The 20,422-nt window shown below is 35.1% G+C and overlaps 1 long non-coding RNA gene across 2 annotated transcripts in view; it reads left to right on the forward strand.

The window, feature by feature from the left end:
- LOC103878160 overlaps positions 1 to 20,422 on the forward strand; it is an 87,582-nt gene that overhangs the window by 33,541 nt on the left and 33,619 nt on the right. The window contains exon 2 of one of the 2 annotated variants that reach the window (XR_002519604.2): positions 17,927 to 18,019. This is a non-coding gene — a long non-coding RNA (uncharacterized LOC103878160). Of the gene's footprint in view, positions 1 to 17,523; positions 18,020 to 20,422 lie in introns of those variants that run through there. The other variant, XR_004178889.1, reaches the window with a different exon arrangement.

The raw sequence follows: 20,422 nt of genomic DNA on the forward strand, positions 1-20,422 counted from the left end.
CTCCCAAGTTCAAGCAATTCTCTTGCCTCAGCCTCCCAAGTAGCAGGGATTACAGGCATGCACCATCATGCCTGTCTAGTTTTTGTATTTTTAGTAGAGACAGAGTTTTACCATATTGGCTAGGCTGGTCTTGAACTCCTGACCTCAAGTGACCTGCCTGCCTCAGCCTCCCAAAGTACTGGGATTACAGGCACAAATTATTCTTATAAATGAAAAAACTGGGATTCAAAAGTGATTTTTCTAAGAAAAATAAATTACCAAACCTTATGTAAGAAGTGAAAAAATGTGTAAACAGACCAATTATTTTTATTTATTTATTTATTTATTATTTTTTTAGAGATGGAGTCTCGCTCTGTCACCCAGAGCTGCAGTGCAGTGGCATGATCTCGGCTCACTGCAACCTCCACCTCCCGGGTTCAAGCAATTCTCCTGCCTCAGCCTCCTGAGCTCCTGAGTAGCTGGGACTACAGGCACATGCCACCATGCCTGGCTAATTTTTTGTATTTTAGTAGAGATGGGGTTTCACCGTTTTGCCCAGGTTGGTCTCAAACTCCGGAGCTCAGGCAATCCACCTGCCTCAGCCTTTGAAACTATTTGTTTTTTAAACTTTTATCTTAGGTTCAGGGTACATGTGCAGGTTTGTCATATAGGTAAATTCATGTCATGGGGGTTTGTTGTGCAGGTTATTTTGTCACCCATGTAGTCAGCGTAGTATCCAAGGTATTTTTAACAGACCAGTTATTGCTAAAGAAGATCAAAGTGTCAAGCTGTCCTTATTCCTGTTCTTGGAAAAGAAGAATCCTTAGTGGAAATATGTCAATTCTCTTCAGATAAGATATATTTAATTTCAATGTGTCATTATTTTGAATGAGTGAAAACATTTCAGCAAATTAAATCTATAGAATAACCTGTATTGAATATAGAGGCATATAATAATGCCAATGACCTGGAATTTGTTAACTATGAGTAATATTTTGAGATGTCCTCCTTTAAATTCATGATATAATTGAAGTAATGTCACATGAACTTAAGGAAGAAAAGTTCCGAATGAGTTAATTGAGCTTCCTTTCTCCTCGGTGCAGGAATAAGATTCCTGTGTCATAAAATAATGGCTTGTTAAAATTTTAAAACTCAATTTGCCTCACTCTTAAAATTGTTCTAATGTTGATATTTATCCAATATGCATATTTACTGTCTTTTTAATGATAATTTAAATCATAACACTTCTTTTGCTCATACCTGAGCCATGCAGCAATTCTAGGTGTCTTCCATTAGTTTTGAATATAAAAAATTTGCATGGTCTCTAGTTCCTTAAATCAACTTATTTGCAAGACTGTTCCAAATACATACTGGCTAACCCAAATGGAGAAAGAAAAAGAAAAGTAAGTTAAAATATGTCTGGTGACCTGAAGGTAAATTTATAAATCAATATGTTCATTTACAAAGACAAGTCTCTTGAGAATCTATTAAGAAATAGAGGTATTAAGAAAATCTAAATACAAAATTAACTTCCTGAAAGAAAAACGAATGGCTCGTTTTATCTATATAATATTTGACAAAAAGTGCTTGCCATAGATACATCTGCCTTATGCAACTACTGTGCAAAGTGAAGAAGGCAAAGGAGAGAGTACATCAAGTAGGAGAAAATAAAAATTTGCCATAATAACAGAAAATGCTCCCACAGTTGATTTAGGGCAGTCAACCATCCAGCTTCAGATTCTTCACTAATGTGACCCTGCTCTTACTGCTGAAGACAGTTATCAGTCATTTGCTTTTATATTTCCCTCGGAAGTTCTATATCACTTAACTAAAAATTATGCCTTTTGCATAATAAATTGCCCATGACTTATCAGTAATTTTAGATATATTAATCTGTTATCTCTCATATGTATTGTGACTATCTCCTGACATTGTATCATTTGAGTTACACTTACTGCATACAATTTTAATCTTTACTAAACTTGATACTTCTCAAACTTTAGCTTTCATCAAAGGCACCCTGAGAGCTTGTTAAACCAGATTTTTGGACCAGACACAAAAAATTCCTGATTCAGTAGATATAGAGGGGTCCATTATCATTTTTCCCCTAAAAAGGAATCTGAGTCTCTTTCTTATAAGGTAAAGGAATGCACTGGTATTTTAAAATTTCCCTAAAGAGGAGTCAATGAATGTGTTAATATAATTAATGTTAACAGCATTAGAAGTAATGGCAAACACCACAATTACTTTTGCACCAACCCAATATATACGTTGTTGTGAATTTGACCAGGAGTCACACTAAAGAGAATGACTACAGAGAACCAATTTACAACAGCATAGCCATAGCAGCAATAAGACATGTAAATAGTTCAGTGCCAGTGGGAAAGAACACAATACCATCTAACTGGACCTGCAATAAGAGGTAAATTTTATATATATATATATATATATATATATATTTAATATATATATTTATATAATATATAAATTCTCTTACAACCCCATTTGTTAAGCTAATGGTTATAGGATGTGGGGTGCTTCAGGGGCTTGGCCCAGCAGGCAGGGAGTGATGGAGCTGCTTGCTCTTTTCAGACTCTATGGTTAGTGCATCCTCATGCCACTATTCTTGGCTTATGTCATGTCTTCAATTTCTAACTAGTTTGATTTGATATTATGGTTCTTAGAGTGAGATTTTTATGTGACTAGTAAATATGTAGTACTTTGATACTTAGTGAATAATATGTATTAATATTGAAAATAAACATCCAACAAATTCTGAATGTTTCTTAATGTTCCTCTTTTTACTGTTATTAATATCAATCTTCTGAATCTCTGAGAAAATAAGATTATATTAATGTACTACAGCCTGGAACATCACCTGATACAGTAGATGTACACCTGATATAGTAGAAAAGGTTGCTGGGCACGGTGGCTCATGCCTGTAATCCCAGCACTTTGGGAGGCTGAAGTGGGCAGATCACAAGGTTAGGAGTTTAAGACGAGCCTGCCCAATATGGTGAAACCATCTCTCTACTAAAAATACAAAAAAAAAAAAAAATTAGCCAGACTTGGTGGCATGCTCCTGTAGTCCCAGCTGCTTCGGAGGCTGAGGCAGGAGAATCGCTTAAATCCAGGAGGTGGAGGTTGCAGTGAGCTGAGATCGTGCCGCTGCACTTCAGCCTGGGCGACAGAGTGAGACTCCATCTCAAAAAAATAAAATAAAATAAAAAATAAAAAATAAAATGCAGTAAAAGTCTTAAATCAGAAACATCAGGAAATGCCATAAAACTCTTAAGTATCCTTTCATATTGAGGAAAAAAATACTAAAAAAGAAAATAGATGCAAATGGCACTTAAATGTTGTATCTTTAAAAGTGGAAACATTCATAGATTCACCAAAACAGGACTAAAATTTTGTAAAACTCATGCTCAAATAAAGAATAGTTATAATCATCAAGAGACATAATTAAAAGCACATATTAAATAAGTTCTACCTTAAAATATTTTAAATAAAATTTCTGAAACAATCTTTCATCAATGTATTGATGAAAAGAATGTTAAAACTTAGAATAAACCATCATAATTTAAACACTATGATTATAGTGTTTTTAGTATTTTAGCATGTTTAACCAAATTTTATTTTTAATTAAATTTTAGTGTTTTAGTATTTTTGACTAAAGCAATTTCAGAGTAAAATACTTAATATCATTTCAAAAAATAATAGTGATATGGGTTTTTCATTGTTATCTAGGTTGTGGACCACTTGCCACAATGTATAGTCTATTAAAATTAGAAAATAACTTTTTTCTTTTTTTTTTTTTTGAGACCGAATCTCACTCTGTCGCCCAGGCTGGAGTGCAGTGGCCAGATCTCAGCTCACTGCAAGCTCCACCTCCCAGGTTTACGCCATTCTCCTGCCTCAGCCTCCCGCATAGCCAGGACTACAGGCGCAGGCCACCGCGCCCGGCTAGTTTTTTGTATTTTTTAGTAGAGACGGGGTTTCACCATGTTAGCCAGGATGGTCTCGATCTCCTGACCTCGTGATCCGCCCGTCTCGGCCTACCAAAGTGCAGGGATTACAGGCTTGAGCCACCGCGCCCAGCCGGGTAGAAAATAACTTTTATGAAAACTTACAAAGCAAGGGATTATTGTTTTAATCAATTATCAATTATGGCAGCACTATTAACAAACCATACCAAAATCTATTATTTCTTCATCATATATTAAAATCTCTTATAGAACTGAATCTATTCCTAAATTTTATTTGACATAAATATATTTTTATGTACTTTAAATGTAAAATTCCTTGTAATTTAATGATTTGGTAGTGCTAAAATTAATGCAATTAATGTAACATCTGAATTAAAGCAAAATTTATACTTATTTATTGATAAAAATAGTTTTGAGCTGTGCATGGTGGCTATGCCTGTAATTTGAGCACTTTGGGAGGATGAGGTGGGAGGATCGCTTGAGGCCAGGAGTTCAAGACCAGCCTGTGCAACACAGCAAGACCCTGTCTCTACAAAAATAAAAATAAAAATAAAAAAATTAGCGGGTCATGGTGGCTCATATCTATAGTCCTTGCTACTCAGGAGGCTGAGGTGGGAGGATTGCTTGAGCCTAGGTGTTCAAGGCTGCAGTGAGCATGATTGCACCACTGCACTCCAACAGCAGAGTGATACCCTGTCTCTTAAAACACACACACACACACACACACACACACACACACACACACACACAAATATTCTTAAAACAAAAAGTGGTGTCAATTAGAAATATTTATTTGAAAATGTCACTGAATTCTATACAGAGAGAACTAGTGTCATCAGTGTCATGCTAGGAGAAATGTCTGGAACTTTGGCCAAAATTCTAGAAAAATTTCAGATATTTTACTTTGGCACTAAAAGCCAATATATTTAATTGTTTCTGAATGATTCAATAGGAAACTGAAATCAAACAAAGCACCACAAATCATTTCTCAACAATTATTTATTCATTTTCACAATCCAATAAGCATTATATAAAATAATGACAAAAGAAAGAGGCAGACATCTAAATAATGAAAATTAAAGGATTATTTGGATGTTGGTTAGCAGGCTGAGGAGCGAGAGCTGAAAATGCAGCTTGGAAGTCTTTCAAGCTCTGTGAATTCACGTCCATACTAATTTGCAATGGGAGCAGTAAACATCTAAAAAACGAATTCTAACACCCCACGTTCTCACTCATAGGTGGGAATTGAACAATGAGAACACTTGGACACAGGGTGGGGAACATCACTGTCGTGGAATTGGGGGAGGGGGGAGGGATAGCATTAGGAGAAATACCTAATATAAATGACGAGTTAATGGGTGCAGCACACCAACATGGCACATGTATACATATGTAACAAACCTGCACGTTGTGCACATGGACCCTAGAACTTAAAAGTATAATAAATAAGAAATTTAGCTTTAACATGTGATACACTAAAAGCAATGTCCAAAAGTCCTTTATTGTTAAGAATATAGTTATCAAAATGAAAGATTAATTCAATAAAAATACACATATAAAACAAAATTATAAGTAAAAGCTATTATTGACAGAAATACATGTGATATACTCTAGAACAGAATTAAATAATCAATTTTAAGAGAAAAACAATCAAATTAATTTTGTGAAAATACATTTGTTGATAACAAAAATAAAAAATGGAATTAAAAAATTTGCCAAATTGGTGAATCTTAAAATGTCATCAAATAAAACTCACGGATTGAAGGTGAGCAACATTTAACATAAGTAAGTCAGCTAACAAAATATTGTTACTGGATGGGAAGCCTTGACTGCAAGATGGGTTCTTGGCGTGTTGAACAAATAAACAAAACCCACAGACAAAGTAATGAAAGAAGGAAGCAATGAAAGCACAGATTTATTGAAAAGAAAGTACACTTCACAGAGTGGGAGCGGGCTCAAACAAGCAGCTCAAGAGCCCCAATTGCAATATTCTTTAGGGTTTTTATTAAACGAAAAGAATTTGGTAACACCACTAGATACACTTTAGAGGCCTCCAACTGGTTACACCCTATGCAAATGAAGGATTGGCCCCCCACTAATCAGAGGATGAAGTGAAGGTTCGGCCTGGGACTAATTAGAGGCATTTGTTATCAGTGACAAAGGGGAAAGGGGGTTTTGTAAAGTAAGGGGACTTCTGGCCCCTTATCGCTTGGGCATGAAGAGGTGGGGTTTTCCTTTTGGTGCAATTCCAAAAAGTCAGCAGTGGGTTGGCCTTAGGCTCCCTGTCCCCAGACTCTATTCTCCCACCTCAATATGACATTTCAGTAAAAAGCAGAGTCCTCTCCTTAGTAGATCGATGGCTGTTCCTCATTGCAAGGAACTGCCACCATCTGGAGAATAGGGCAGATGAAGGTCTGGTTGAGCAGAAGTGGAAGCTCAGGGTAGCTGAATGGAAGGATTTTTTTTTTTTTCCTTCTGAGTATGTGCTTCCCACTTGAACCTTGTGTCAAGCAGGCAGGCAGAAAGACAACTTCTATCAGCTTACCTAAACTTATTCAGAATATGTACAGTTCCTTCTTTTCCGTGGAAGAAAAGTATTGTAGACACTGATTAAGGGTAATTACCCCCTACCCTTTATGAATGCCAATCTGAATTGAGGGGTGGGATGTGGCCAGAGGAAGGTTTACCCTTGACGCTAATGCTGCAGGGGGCTTTCCTTGTATAGTTCATTCCAAGGCAGTAGAAACTAAATTTGAATTCATGGTTTTGTGTTTTTTTTCTTAAAAACTATCCCTGCCTTCAACATTTGTATAATTTTTAGTTCCAACAAAATTGGAATCCTCCCTGAAGAATGGGGAATTCCCAGAACTCCAAAAAGAGATTTCCCATTTGATGATGAGGCGCCTATGACTGCAGAGTTCTCCAGAAATGAAATAATTCCAGGGTAGGCACAGGTTGTGATTGGAGGACTTTTAAAATCTAGACTAGTTTGTGTGTTTTTAGATAATTCTGATAAGTCCCTTAAATAATGGAATCCCTGTTTTAATTGGCATTAAAAATCACTTAATAGTTGTCCAAATACAGAATGACTATAAAAATTTGCAAAAAATTAAGAAACAAAGCAAAACTTTCTAATTCTTCATATTTGGTCATGGTATAAGAAAACACACCTGCTGGGGAAAAAGTAAAGGCTCTACAGTCACCAGGTCAATGTAGTTTTTATACATAAAATAGACTAATTAATGTATCGGAGAACTGTATCTCAAAAGTCTTTTCTCCTTGGAAACAGCTCCTGCCAAATTCATTTTAAAAGGACATTATTCAATTGAGTTTTAAGCCCTTTAGTTAATGATATTGAGTTAAAAATAGATGTTACATTTTTGACAAGAAAAAAGAAAAATACTCATAAGTCTATGCATGAAAACATCTAAATGATTAATTAAAAATTTATTTTCCCAAACTTAAACTCTTTCTGTCCTTCAGAAAGTATTTAAACAAGAAAAATGGAAATTTAAGTTCTCATCCATTTTTTCTGTAAAAAGGTAAATAAATTTTAAACCTAAATTTGTATTTTTAAAGACTGAAAACTTCTGAAATAAGTATTTTAAACCAGGAATTACAAAGCTTTACTCTTACATGCTAAATAAACATAATTACATTTATAATCCAAGTTCATCATATCCTTAAGGTAAACCCTTGGATAAATTATATTTTATGTATTTGGAATATGAGAAAAAGCTCTAGGTATTCTCTCAGATGTTTCAGTGTAAAAATCAATGCATGGTGTGTTAGTCAGGGCTGGTTTCATGGGCATGCAACTCATATACTCACACTGGGACTCATGCTCACAAGAGCCCTTGGTTTAGTGCCCTGTAGTCACCATCTTGAAATTCTTAATGATTTTGGAACAAGAGATTCTGCATTTTCATTTTGAACTGGGCTCTACAGATTATGTATCGGGTCTTGATTTTAGTATGTGCCAAGACTTTTTTTTCATCAAAAAAGCATAAATTAAATGAAACATAAATATTTGATGTTATCTATAATACTATTTGAATTTATGTAAATTTAATATATATGCTCAACTAAAATGATTAACAATTTACATAAGCAGTGTCATTCTAAATTATTTCTCATCAATCTTAGAGTATATTACATATTATGTAGCACTAACAAATTACTACAATTAGAATATCTGGGCACCATGTCACATGCCAATGGTTGATTGAAAACAAACCATGTTTGTTTTATAAATTAGAACACTGCGTGGACTTCATTCCTAAAAGTTACTTTTTTTTGAGAACTAACAAAATTCAATGTCATTTCTTGGGGTTATGAATAACGACCTCACCTGTTTTTGTTCATATAGTAGTAACACTTATGATTAAAAAGCTAACGATTAAAGTCAATTATAATTTTCTGGAAATAATGAATTTTCCTTATATAATCAATAATACAATTGAATTATTTCTTTAACACATACAAACCTTGATTATCTTTTGTCCAGCTCACTTCAACAAAAACTTCATTGGAATTTGTTTGGAATTGCACTGATTTTATTTTTAAATTTGTGATCACTAGTTATTTTCACATTTTTCAACAAGAAAATGATTTACCTCAAATTTTTAGAGCTGTTTTTATAATTTTAAAAGAAATGTGAATAGTTGCTTCACATATTTGAAGACTCTTTCTGGGTACCTACATTCTTCGATATTTTAAAATGATTACCACTCATAAACGGGGTTATTTTTGCATTATCATATCCAATTTATTATTGTCACTATTTACCTAATATTAGGTCCATTGTTTAATCCCATGTATTTTGTTAGAGTTTAATTGGATTGTCTAGGTAGTTATTCATTGAATTTGTAATTTTTTTTCTTACCTTGGCTAGAAGATTTTGAGTTTTATGGCAAACCATATTGTACAGACCCAGGGCGCAGGGGTCCAACCAGGCTTGTTCCCCTACCTGCCCCTTGCCAAGTGGCCTCCTCCCCTATCCCAAGCAGTGCCATCCTCAAGACTTTCGTGATCCCCAGGCCTCCTCCCCTCTGGCGGCCTTTGGTCAGCCCAGTCCCAACCCGCACCCATACACCTCCCTGGTTTGTGGATCGATTCCTTCTCCAATACATGGTTAAGGCCAGGTTTACTCAGTTCCCATGACAACTAAGAGGGGCCATATCCAGCCTTAGCCCTGAAATGCCATTATTGTGTGTTCATTCTAATGTCTCACGCCTCTGAAAATTATTTTGATTTTCTTTACTCTGACTCCTAGTGAATGTCAACATCTTTTCATATGTTCTTGATCAATCTGATTTACCTCGCTAAAAATTTTCTATTGGTGTACCTGTCCATGTTGTATTGGGTTTTATGTCATTTACCTATCAATGTAAGAGCTTTTTGTCCATTATAGACACAAACCATTAATCTCTCTTTTGTGTTTTAGCAATTTATTTCCAGTTTTTCTAGTCATTCATTATATTTAAATTTTCGCATTGTCAAAAATGTCTATATTTCATTATGTAACTCTTAGGATTCGAATCTTTGTTTTAAAGTTTTTTACAGACCTTAGATTGAGGTCTTAGGTCTTGATATTCTATGTTTATATATGTATCCTGACTAATACATTATGTTAAAACTTTTGATTTGGTTTGTTGCCCTTTAGTTTCCACAGATGAGTTCCAGTTCCTTTATTTTCATTCTTTTCCTTAATAATGAAGGTATTTAAAGCTTTCAAGTTCCACTGAAAAGTTCTCTGTGTTCCAAATAACTTACTGTGAACTTCTTTTCACTCTTTCCTAAATAGTTTTTAATTTTTAACATTTTATCTTTGATATAAGGGTGATCTAGGAGCATCTTAATTTTTAAGTGGTTAAGATTTTGTTGATCACCTTCTTTCTTTTTCATATTTATCAACATGGCCTTTTAAAAAAGTGAATATACTTTATGGCCAAGTATATGATGTTTTTGAGCAAACGCTTCATTGATATATGGAATAACCCCTCATATCTTTGATTCTAAGAAACATTTTTCTCACATGTTAACATTTCTAGAATTGGGGTGCATCTCTTTAGAGCTGTTAGCCCATAGTAGTGGCATTGCACTTGTGTAAAACCTTCACTTGACATATTCTGGTAAGATCAAGAAATCAAGAAAGCACTGGTATCAAAGCGTCTTAGTGTAGAGGAAAGCCAACATATTGTCTTTAGATAATATAAGGTTGTTTTTCCCTGTCCCAGGTTTCTTTCTTTCTACCAAATCTGTTTGATTCTGGCAGAGATGTATTGAAATCTTCATTCATAATTATATTTTATTAGCCTTATCAAATTCCTAATGATTTTGCTTTATGTATTTAGCTAGTTGCATGTAGGTTGATACATACATATTTATAAATGTTACCTTTTTCATAAATTTTTGCCTTTTATAATTGGTGTGACCTTACATTTTATCTTTACTTATCTTTTATTTTCCACCCTTTACTATTTCACCATGTCCCTCATACACAGCTTTTGTTTTCTAAACCAAACTATGTCTTTAAGCTTTAGTGAAATAAAATAATCTATTTACATTTTATTTAATGTCTGTATCTTAGTTTCTTCATTATCTATTTTAAATCATTATTTCCTTTTTTTCTTATTTTTGTGGCTGTTTTTCAGGTTCATCCCATTCTTTCAAAGATGAGTTGTGTGTTTCCATTTCATTCATTGTTAACAACATGTCTGCTCTCAAGATCAAGTGTATATGAATCTATCCCTTTTCCCACACAGCTGTATTACCTCAACTTTCTTTCCTATACAAACTAGATGAGACCGCTAGAGCACATCTTCCTTTTATTCTTTTTTTCTCTGCCCTTTTCAGGTGATGAGACTTTTTAAAATGCTCTTACTTTGCCCTTCTACAGATTTCCTTAAAGTATGCTGTACTTCCTCAAATTATGTTGTTCAGAAAAAAATAAGACAAAATGAATTGAGGTCTGTAATGAGTTTGATGACACAATACTAACCCTTGACTGTTTCTCTTTTTTATTTTGAGAAAAAAAAATTAGAATACATAAAAGTATATATAAATAAAACAACTGCCCATGCACACATCATTCAAATTATATAAATTAACATTTTTAGTCAAATGCTTCATGTCTTTTACTTTGTAATATAAGAAATAAAACATTACACATAAAGCTGAAATACTTAGGCCGGGCGCGGTGGCTCAAGCCTGTAATCCCAGCACTTTGGGAGGCCGAGACGGGCGGATCACGAGTTCAGGAGATCGAGACCATCCTGGCTAACACGGTGAAACCCCGTCTCTACTTTAAAAATACAAAAAACTAGCCGGGCGAGGTGGCGGGCGCCTGTAGTCTCAGCTACTCGGGAGGCTGAGGCAGGAGAATGGCGTGAACCTGGGAGGCGGAGCTTGCAGTGAGCTGAGATCCGGCCACTGCACTCCAGCCCGGGCGACAGAGCGAGACTCCACCTCAAAAAAAAAAAAAAGCTGAAATACTGTCACCTATTCATTTCTGTTTTCTTCTACTCCCCCATTTGTGTTCCTTCCTATGATGAGGTGAACACATTGTGGTTAGGAATTCCATTTTTAAACAATGGTGGTCTAAGTTATTGGGCCTCATCGCTCTATAAAAAGCAACCAAGTCAACTGGATTTTAAAAATTACAATCTTAATACTATAGGTAAGCCAACAAAAAGTGGGCTCTATGGAGTGCAGAAGTATATTCCATCTACTATAGTGGAAGGCACTGAAAAGTCACCTGGCAAAAGATGTCCAGGTATAATTCTGTAAAAGGGAAGGAGTAAAGAATTGGAAACATTAATACAATCTACCAAAGAATGGAACAAACCAAAAAGTCTACTTAAAAAAAAATTGCAAATCATAACTGTAAAATGTGAAGAAATGCAATGCCATGAGAGACAGCCAACAAAATCAACTTTGGAAAGGAACTGACTCTAAGTGAAATTTCTTTTAATAGAAAAAATGTGATAAAGATATCAAAATAAATCTGGGAAATAAAGGACTAATATCCATGAGTAACTAAATAGGACCAGTAAAACAAAAATAGGCAGGTCTGAAGTACAAACTGTTATATATAAAGTAATTTGAAATCTTAGAAATGAATAATGTGGCAATTTCAAATTACAATATAAATTAATAAGCATTACTTCTGTCGTGCTACTTTCAGTATGTGTGGTCTGCTTTCCCCGGATTGCTATATTCTTCTCTGTAAGTCTCATTGTACTGAATACTGTGTGCCTCTAGTGTGGTAGCTCTGCCCCAGGAGGATCTTCCTGGTTCATTTTCCTCCATGGCCCTTTCAAAAGTGAATGTTGAGAGAGAATCTGTGGACTGGAAGGCACTGATGAACTTAATGGTTTAACTTAATTGATTAGCTAAGGGGAAGGAAACGGATTGAAATAAAAATAGTTAAGAGTTGTGGAATATTTGATTAGCCACATTTCAGTGAAGAAAACAAAAAATCCCTCTTAGTTTCTTTGAAAGAAAGAGCTGGGAATATTAGAAGTTAGAGAACTGCCTTTTTGAACTACTGGCTTCAGGATCACACCATCTAAGTCATGGAGTTCAGGAATCTGCTGCTGCTACAATCACTTTCCTACCACAGATTTTTATTCCCATAAAGTTGATGACTAGATAAATGAAAGTAGAAAAAGACCACCACAAAAGATCACCTATGTCTGATCTTATCTTGCCGGAAATAGAAGGAGCAGTGGGAAGTTGGCCCATACCTTAATTCTGACCTCCAAATATCACATAACTGCTTGTTACACTGTAGATCAAATTTTCTCCTAGACTCCTAGCTTCAATGGAGTCTGAGTAATACAGTCTTTCGTTTTCTGAAATCTTTTTTAAAAAATTACAAGGGAGATTTAGGAGAGGCAATTCATTTTAACATAAATTTAGAATCACTTTCTTAAAATCTCTATTAGAGTTATAAATTGATATGTGGAGAATTACTATCTTAACACTATTGAGGCTTCCAACCCATGAAAATGATATATTAATAACATTTACTTGTCTGTAATTTCTCTCAGCAAAATTTTATACTTTTTTTTAAAAATAGAATTCTTCCCTTTTAAAAAAATTTTACTTTAAGTTCTGGGATACATCTGCAGAACGTGCAGGTTTGTTACATAGGTATACATGTGCCTATGGTGGTTTGCTGCACCCATCAACCCATCCTCTAGGTTTTAAGCCCTGCATATATTAGGTATTTGTCCGTATGCTCTCCTTCCCCTTGCCCCCCACTCCCTGACAGGCCCTGGTGTGTGGTGTTCCCTTCCCTGTGTTCATGTGTTCTCATTGTTCAACTCCCACTTATGAGAACATGCAGTATTTGGTTTTATGTCCCTGTGTTAGTTTGCTGAGAATGTTGGCTTCCAGCTTCATCCATGTCCTGCAAAGGACGTGATCTCATTCTTTTTTATGACAAATGGGATCTAATTAAACTAAAGAACTTCTGCATAGGAAAAGAAGTATCTTCCATGTTTTGTAAAATTTATCTCTAACATGTTTTTGGGTGCTGTTGAAAATGGAGTTGTTTTCTAAATTCATTTTGTAATTGTTCATTGCTAATAGACAAAATTATAATTTTTGTACATTAACATTGTATTCTGAGCTCAATAAATCCACTTATTAGTTCTAGTAGACTCTTTAAGCTTTCTATGTATTAATACATGATCATGTCATCTACCAATAAAAACAACTTTACTTCTACAATTCCAATTTATTGACTGTCATTTATTTTTCTTGCCTTACTGCGCCGGCAAAAACTTCCAGTATAACGTTGAATAGAAGTGGCAGAATAGAATATCCCTGCCTTGTTCCTTATCTTTGAGCTTTGAGGCTTTCATTATTGAGTACAGTGAAAGATGTAGGTTTTTGAAGATGCCTTTACTTAGATTAAGAGAAATTTTTCTTTTATTCTTCGTTTGCCGATAGATTTTTTAAAATCACTAATTAGTGTTGAACTTTATAAAAAGCTTTTCCTTCATTTATTGAAATGATTATATGGTTTTTCTTCTTTATTCTAATATGGTGAATTATATTGATTAATACTCTCTCATATTTTGATTCAGATTACGATTTTTGGCAACAATACCACAGAAATGACAGAGTTCTTTTCAATAAATTGTCAAACCAACCTTTCACACCCCAGATAAACCTCATTCCATCATGATGTATAATATTCTTTTACATGTACTAATTTTCCGTGTTAAAATTTTAAGTATATTTTTGTCTATATTCATAAGGGATATTTGTCTGTAGTTTTCTTACATCTTTGGCCTCATGAAATGAGTTTGGAAGTATTCTCTATTTTCTCAGAATTTGTGTATAATTGGTTTTATTTCTTCCTCAAATGCTAGAGTTTACAAGTGAAGCCATTTAGGCATGAACTTTTCGTTTTGGAAAGATTTTTAATTAAAAATGCAATTTTTTGAATTAATAGGGCAATTCAAGTTTTGTATTGCATATTGGGTTAGTCTTGGTAATGTGTGTCTTTCAATGAATTGTTCATTTCATTCAGTTTATTGAATTTATTGGCATAAAGTTGCTTGCCATATTCTCATATTTTTCTTTCAATGATTATACTCTGCAGTGAGTGACATATTCTGTTGCATTATTAAAAGTTTATGGGTGGCAATTTCTGTCTTATCTCTTTAATATTTATCAATCTAAATGGAAGTTTACCAATTTTATTTTTTTGAAGACCCAGCTTTAGATTTCACTGATTTTCACTATTATTTTTGTTTTCTATTTTAATTTTTACACTTACCTTTATTATTTCATTTCTTAATTTTTAAAATTAATTTTTATTTCCCTTCCTCTACTTGATTTTCATTACCTTTCCACTCTGGAAGAGGTATTTTGTAGGATGATGGTCGAGTTGTCTTTTTTCTGATACTTCCTCATATTTTGATTCAGATTATGATTTTTGGCAACAATACCACAGAAATGACAGAGTTCTTTTCAGTGTATCCTATTAGGAGGAACCAGGTGTTATTTGTCCCATTATCAGTGATGTTAATTTTGATCACTTGTCTAAAATAGTGTATGTCAGGTTTTTCTTCTGCCAAGTTATTATTTGCAATTAAGTATTTTGTGGAGAAAAAAATTGAAGACTAATTAATTATTTCTCATCAGACTTTTACTGATTTAGCATTCATTGATTCTTGCCTGAAATAATTATTACTGTGATGGTTGCCAAATGCTGACTTTCTAATTGCATCATTTTTTCTACATGTAGGTAATTGGAATCTTGCTATAAAGAAGGTGACTTTCTTGTCTTTATTTATTCAATTATACTAGTATGGACTCAAATTCTTATTTTATTCTGTGTGCTATGATCCATTGTCATCATTATTTATTTATTTGCTGTAATTGTTTCAGATTTGGTCAGTGGGAGCTTGTTCACGTTGGCTTCTGAATCCATTTGACATGTCACTATAATTTTTTCAGCACTTATTTCAGAACGCTTAATTTGTGATACCCACAAGATGTTCCAGGTTCATCTTTTACTTTCCCTATCCTAGCCTGGAGATCAGCCATTTCTCCCAGGAGCCGTATTTTTTTTTTTTTTAACTGGAGAAAGATATTTAGAAATCTGGATCTGAATATCCGAATACAAAAATTAGCCAGGTGGAGTGGTGCGTGCCTGTAATCTCAGCTACTCCAAAGGCTGAGGCAGGAGAATTGCTTGAACTTAGGAGGCAGAGGTTGCAGTGAGCCAAGATCACACCACCACACTCCTGCCTGGGTGACAGAGTAAGACTGTCTCAAAAAAATAGAAATCTGGATCTGGAGTCTCACTGTTTGTAAGCTTTTTCAAGAAGACAGATTATATATGTTTTATATATTATAAATATATGCAATAAATTATATATAACATAACATATATAACAAATACATATAGCATATCTAATATACATAACTTATAATGTACTTATAAGTATATAACATATATTACATATATTTACATAATGTATAACATAGATTATAAAAATGTCTTTTTATAATATATATATTACATTAATATATAATATATAACATTATATATAACAGATATACTATATATTAATACAGTGAAATATTTTTTACATAATGTATATATATGTGTATACACCCACACAGTCACAACATACACACACATTTATATATATACACACGTATATACGCACACATGCAAATACATATGTATATACACACACAGATGTCGTGATAGCTAATTTTATGTATCAACTTGACTGGGCTAAGTGACAGGCCCATGGCTGGTAGAATATTATTTCTGGGTGTGAAGGTGTTTCCAGAAGAGATGAGCACTTAAGTCAGTGGACTGAGTAAAGAAGACCAGCCCTCACAGTGTGGGTGAGCATCGTTCAGTCCATTGAGGGCTCATCTGAATAGAACAGAAAAGTGGAGGAAGGATGGATTCTTACTTTCTCTTCTTGAGCTGGAACATTCATCTTCTACTGCCCTCAGACATCAGAGCTCCTGGTTCTCAATCCTTTGAACTTCAGGACTTGCATCTGCACACCAGCAGCCCCTGGTCCTTGGGCCTTAAGCCCTAGATTGGGAGTTACATCATTGACTCCCCCGGTTCTCAAGACTTCAATCTCAGAATTACACCACCTGCTTTCCTGGGATTCCAGCTTGAAGATGGCGTATTATGGGATTTCTAGGTCTCCATAATTGCATGAGCCAATTCCCGTAAATCTCTTCATATATCTATATATCTCTTATTGGTTCTGTTTCTCTGGAGAACCTAATACAGATATGCACACTCATGTGTGTGTGTATACATGTTTCTCTGTGTATCAGTTATGTTCAAAATCATGAGTTTATACTGATAACTCAAATTACAAATACCACAGTCTCCATGCTAGTGTTCCCTTATTTGCAATTCCCTTCAACAGTGAGAAACCTGACTCACTATTTGCAATATATTTGCTTATCTACCCCATCTAAGAATGCACATAGTGTTGAAATTGCTAACCCATACTACTATGAAGAACAAACCCACTAGACAAAATCCAATATTTGTTCATATTCTTGTCTTTAGCCCTTTGTTTGTATAATCAAAATACTGTGTTCCGAGGTTAATTCAATTCTACCTCACAGCTCCCTCTTAACTGTGGTCAAGTTATTCACTTGAAATACAGTAAGGGGCAGGGTATGGTGGCTCACGCCTATAAACCCAACACTTTGGGAGGCCGAACACTTGAGGTCAGGACACTTGAGGTGGAACACTTGAGGTCAGGAATTCGAGACCAGCCTGGCCAACATGGCAAAACCCCGTCTCTACTAAAAATACTAAAATTAGCTGGGCATGGTGGCACACACCTGTAATCCCAGCTACTTGGGAGGCTGAGGCAGGAGAATCACTTGAGCCTGGGAGGTGAGGGCTGCAGTGAACCGAGATGGGGGTTGCACCACTGCACTCCAGCCTGGATGACAGAGTGAGACTCCATCTCAAAAAATATATATATATATATATGTGTAAATATATAAAAAATATATAAATATACATTAAAATATAAATATATGTATACATCAATATATATTATATATATAAAATAAGTTTCATTTGTTGTGTTTGTATTGTGTTGAATTTTTTTCTCTGTTTTCATTGCGTATATTTACTTGGCTTTTTAATATGTGAGATAAGGATTCTAAAATTTGTGAGACAAAATGAAAATTAGAAGGAATTCCCATCTTCCCCATTGTTTCCACCCATGCCTTGTATGTAACTATCTCATTGGTTCTAGTTTATCCATCCTATGTTTCTTTTTGTACAAACAAGGACATGCATTTTTTTATTTCTTCTTTTTCACATGAGAAGTAGCATACCAAAGTCTTTTGTATTTACTTTTTTCACCTAATAATATTCTAGAAATACTTCATAATAGTTCAGAGATATTCCTTGTTCTTTTTCACAGCTGCATAGTATTCCATTGTTTGGATATAACATAGTTTATTCAGCAAGTCATTTAGATGGTTTCCAATCTTTTGCAATGACAAACAATGTTCTGGTGAGTAATCTCGTACCTGTGTATTTTCATATTTTTGGAGTATAGATTCAGAGTTCATTTTTAGACATGAGATTGGTGGATCAAAGGGTAAATGTGTATGCATTTGTTTTAGATATTGAAAAATCCCCATATAAAATGGCCGTATCAGTTTGCATTCCCACCAATAATATATAAAAGCATCTGATTTTCCACAGCTACACCAATAGGAAGTGTGGTCATACAAAAACCACACTCTCAACATAACTAGAAGACAAAGTACCACCTTCAAATTGCCCATAAGAAAACAAACAAACAAAAATGACCTAGGAGTTCTTCACACTGCTCCTAGAAGCCTCTGTGGTGAGCAAGGGTAGTCTGTGGAAAGACTTCATGAAAGAGAAAAAAGCTGAGCTAGCAGAGTCCTCAAATTGCTCCAAGACCACTGCCAGAAAGTAAGAGTCTGCCGTAAAAATGAAAATGCTGAAAAGGTGTCCTTGTAGACCAGAGCACTAACTACAAGCACACCTTCAGGAAAGGGGCATAAACATAATGTGATCTGAGCTGATAGTTTTTGAAAGATGTAGTTTCTAAAAGAGGAAAAGGGCAAAAAGGAAGGGGAGCCATCCTTTGGTGATAGAATGGTAGAAAAAAAAAATGAAATAAAATAAGAAGTTGTGGAGTGTTTTGATACAAAACAAAAATTAGAAAGAATGCAGCTCTCTCTCCCCTCCACAGCTTCCATTATAGGTCAGCCTCTGAGGTCACAGCAAGTTGGAGTGTGCTACAGAGTGGTTCTGGATGAACAAACAGAAAACATTCATCACAGTAGGAGACTTATAAATAGGAAGAAAGTGGAGAGTTGATTAACATACTGGGGTAACTAAACTAGAACGCTGAATAGATTATAATGAGCAAGAAAATATGCCTGAATTAGTGATTTAAGAAGGTTCCATGGAGATGAGTGACTCAGGTACAGTGAAAGAGGTCATTAGAAATCAAAAGGTCAAGAAAACCAGAGGCACGGATGTTATAAGGAGTCATCCTTGTCAATGTGAAATAATTATGGATAATACCAGATTGTAGGATGGTTGGGAGACAGTGAGCCAGGTTCCAAATCCCTCAACAGACAGGGGTGGGTGACCAGAAAGTAAAGGGATTGCAATAACAAGGAGTGGAAGAGAATCAAACAGTGGGTTTGAATGTGCAGACAAATCTCCAGTAGGCAAAAATATCTCATTGCACTTTTGTTCCACATAGTACAAGGCATAGAGGTGAAGTTGGTGCGCTATTTTATTCATCATTGCTATTTGCAGACCAATCCTCCTTCCTTTCCACAAAACCCTTTCCTTTGAGTTGCATATCATCAGAATATAGCACCTGCTGTCTTCTTGTTTGCAATCATCTTCAGATGTACAAGCCACTCCTCATTTCTTGAAGATTTTAGCCCCTGACTCAGTATGACTCTCTAACATGAATCCCCATGCTTTTTGGTGATTTCAGTATCAATTAAGATGTTCCATGGCCTCCTCTGCACCAATACTTTTGTCCATCATTTTATTTCAACTTCTCACAACCACAGTTCTGTCTAAACTCTTGCATCACCAAAATCTAGAAGGCTTCAGTGTTAGTTTAATGTCGACCACAATAACGTAACACACCAATCCCCATACTCAAACATGACAGAAGTTTATTTCTTCTTCACGTGAAATCTAAAGTGGGTGTTGCTGATCAGCAGACAGCTCTACTCAAAGCAATGATTCAAGCTCCTTCCTTTCTGTGGTTCTGTCATCTTTAGCATGTGACTTACTAGGTTACTAGAGTCACTTTCATCAACTCAGTGTAGGGAAAGAGGCAAGGAGGATCGCATATGGAGTGTTTTAGGGCCAGACCTAGAAATGCTACACATCTGTGATCATGTTGCTTTGGCCAGAACTCAGTCCTTCTACACTTAACTGCAAGGGTGCCAGGATGTGTGTCTAACTTTGTGCCCAAAATGAAGGGGAAGTGTATTTGTAGACAGCTTTGTCCTCTGGTTGCCAATTCTGTTTTACCCTCAATTGAGGCATTCTTATTTCTCACTACTACATATTACCATTCTAGTTCACCCTAAATAGTACCCCAAGTCTAACAATGACACGACCCCATTAAGGCCTACAAAATATTGATCCTGTTACTCTTTGTTTCTTACCACTCATATGTCTTCACTTCCCTTCTCACATAGCTTAAATTCTATGGTCCATCATTTTAATCACTCCCTTGTGCACCTGCTCAACTCACGTCATCAAATTCACCTGGGAACACCCAATCATGACTAAATCCAAGCAACTGGTTTTTTCTGAGACCGTCTCTAGAAAGCTAAATATGACTGCAGAAAAACTCAGAACCAAGCTTGATGATTGCTCTCTAAATTCATGAGCACTCACC

Source organism: Papio anubis, chromosome 1 (assembly GCF_008728515.1).
Source record: "Papio anubis isolate 15944 chromosome 1, Panubis1.0, whole genome shotgun sequence".
Classification (NCBI taxonomy): domain Eukaryota; kingdom Metazoa; phylum Chordata; class Mammalia; order Primates; family Cercopithecidae; genus Papio; species Papio anubis.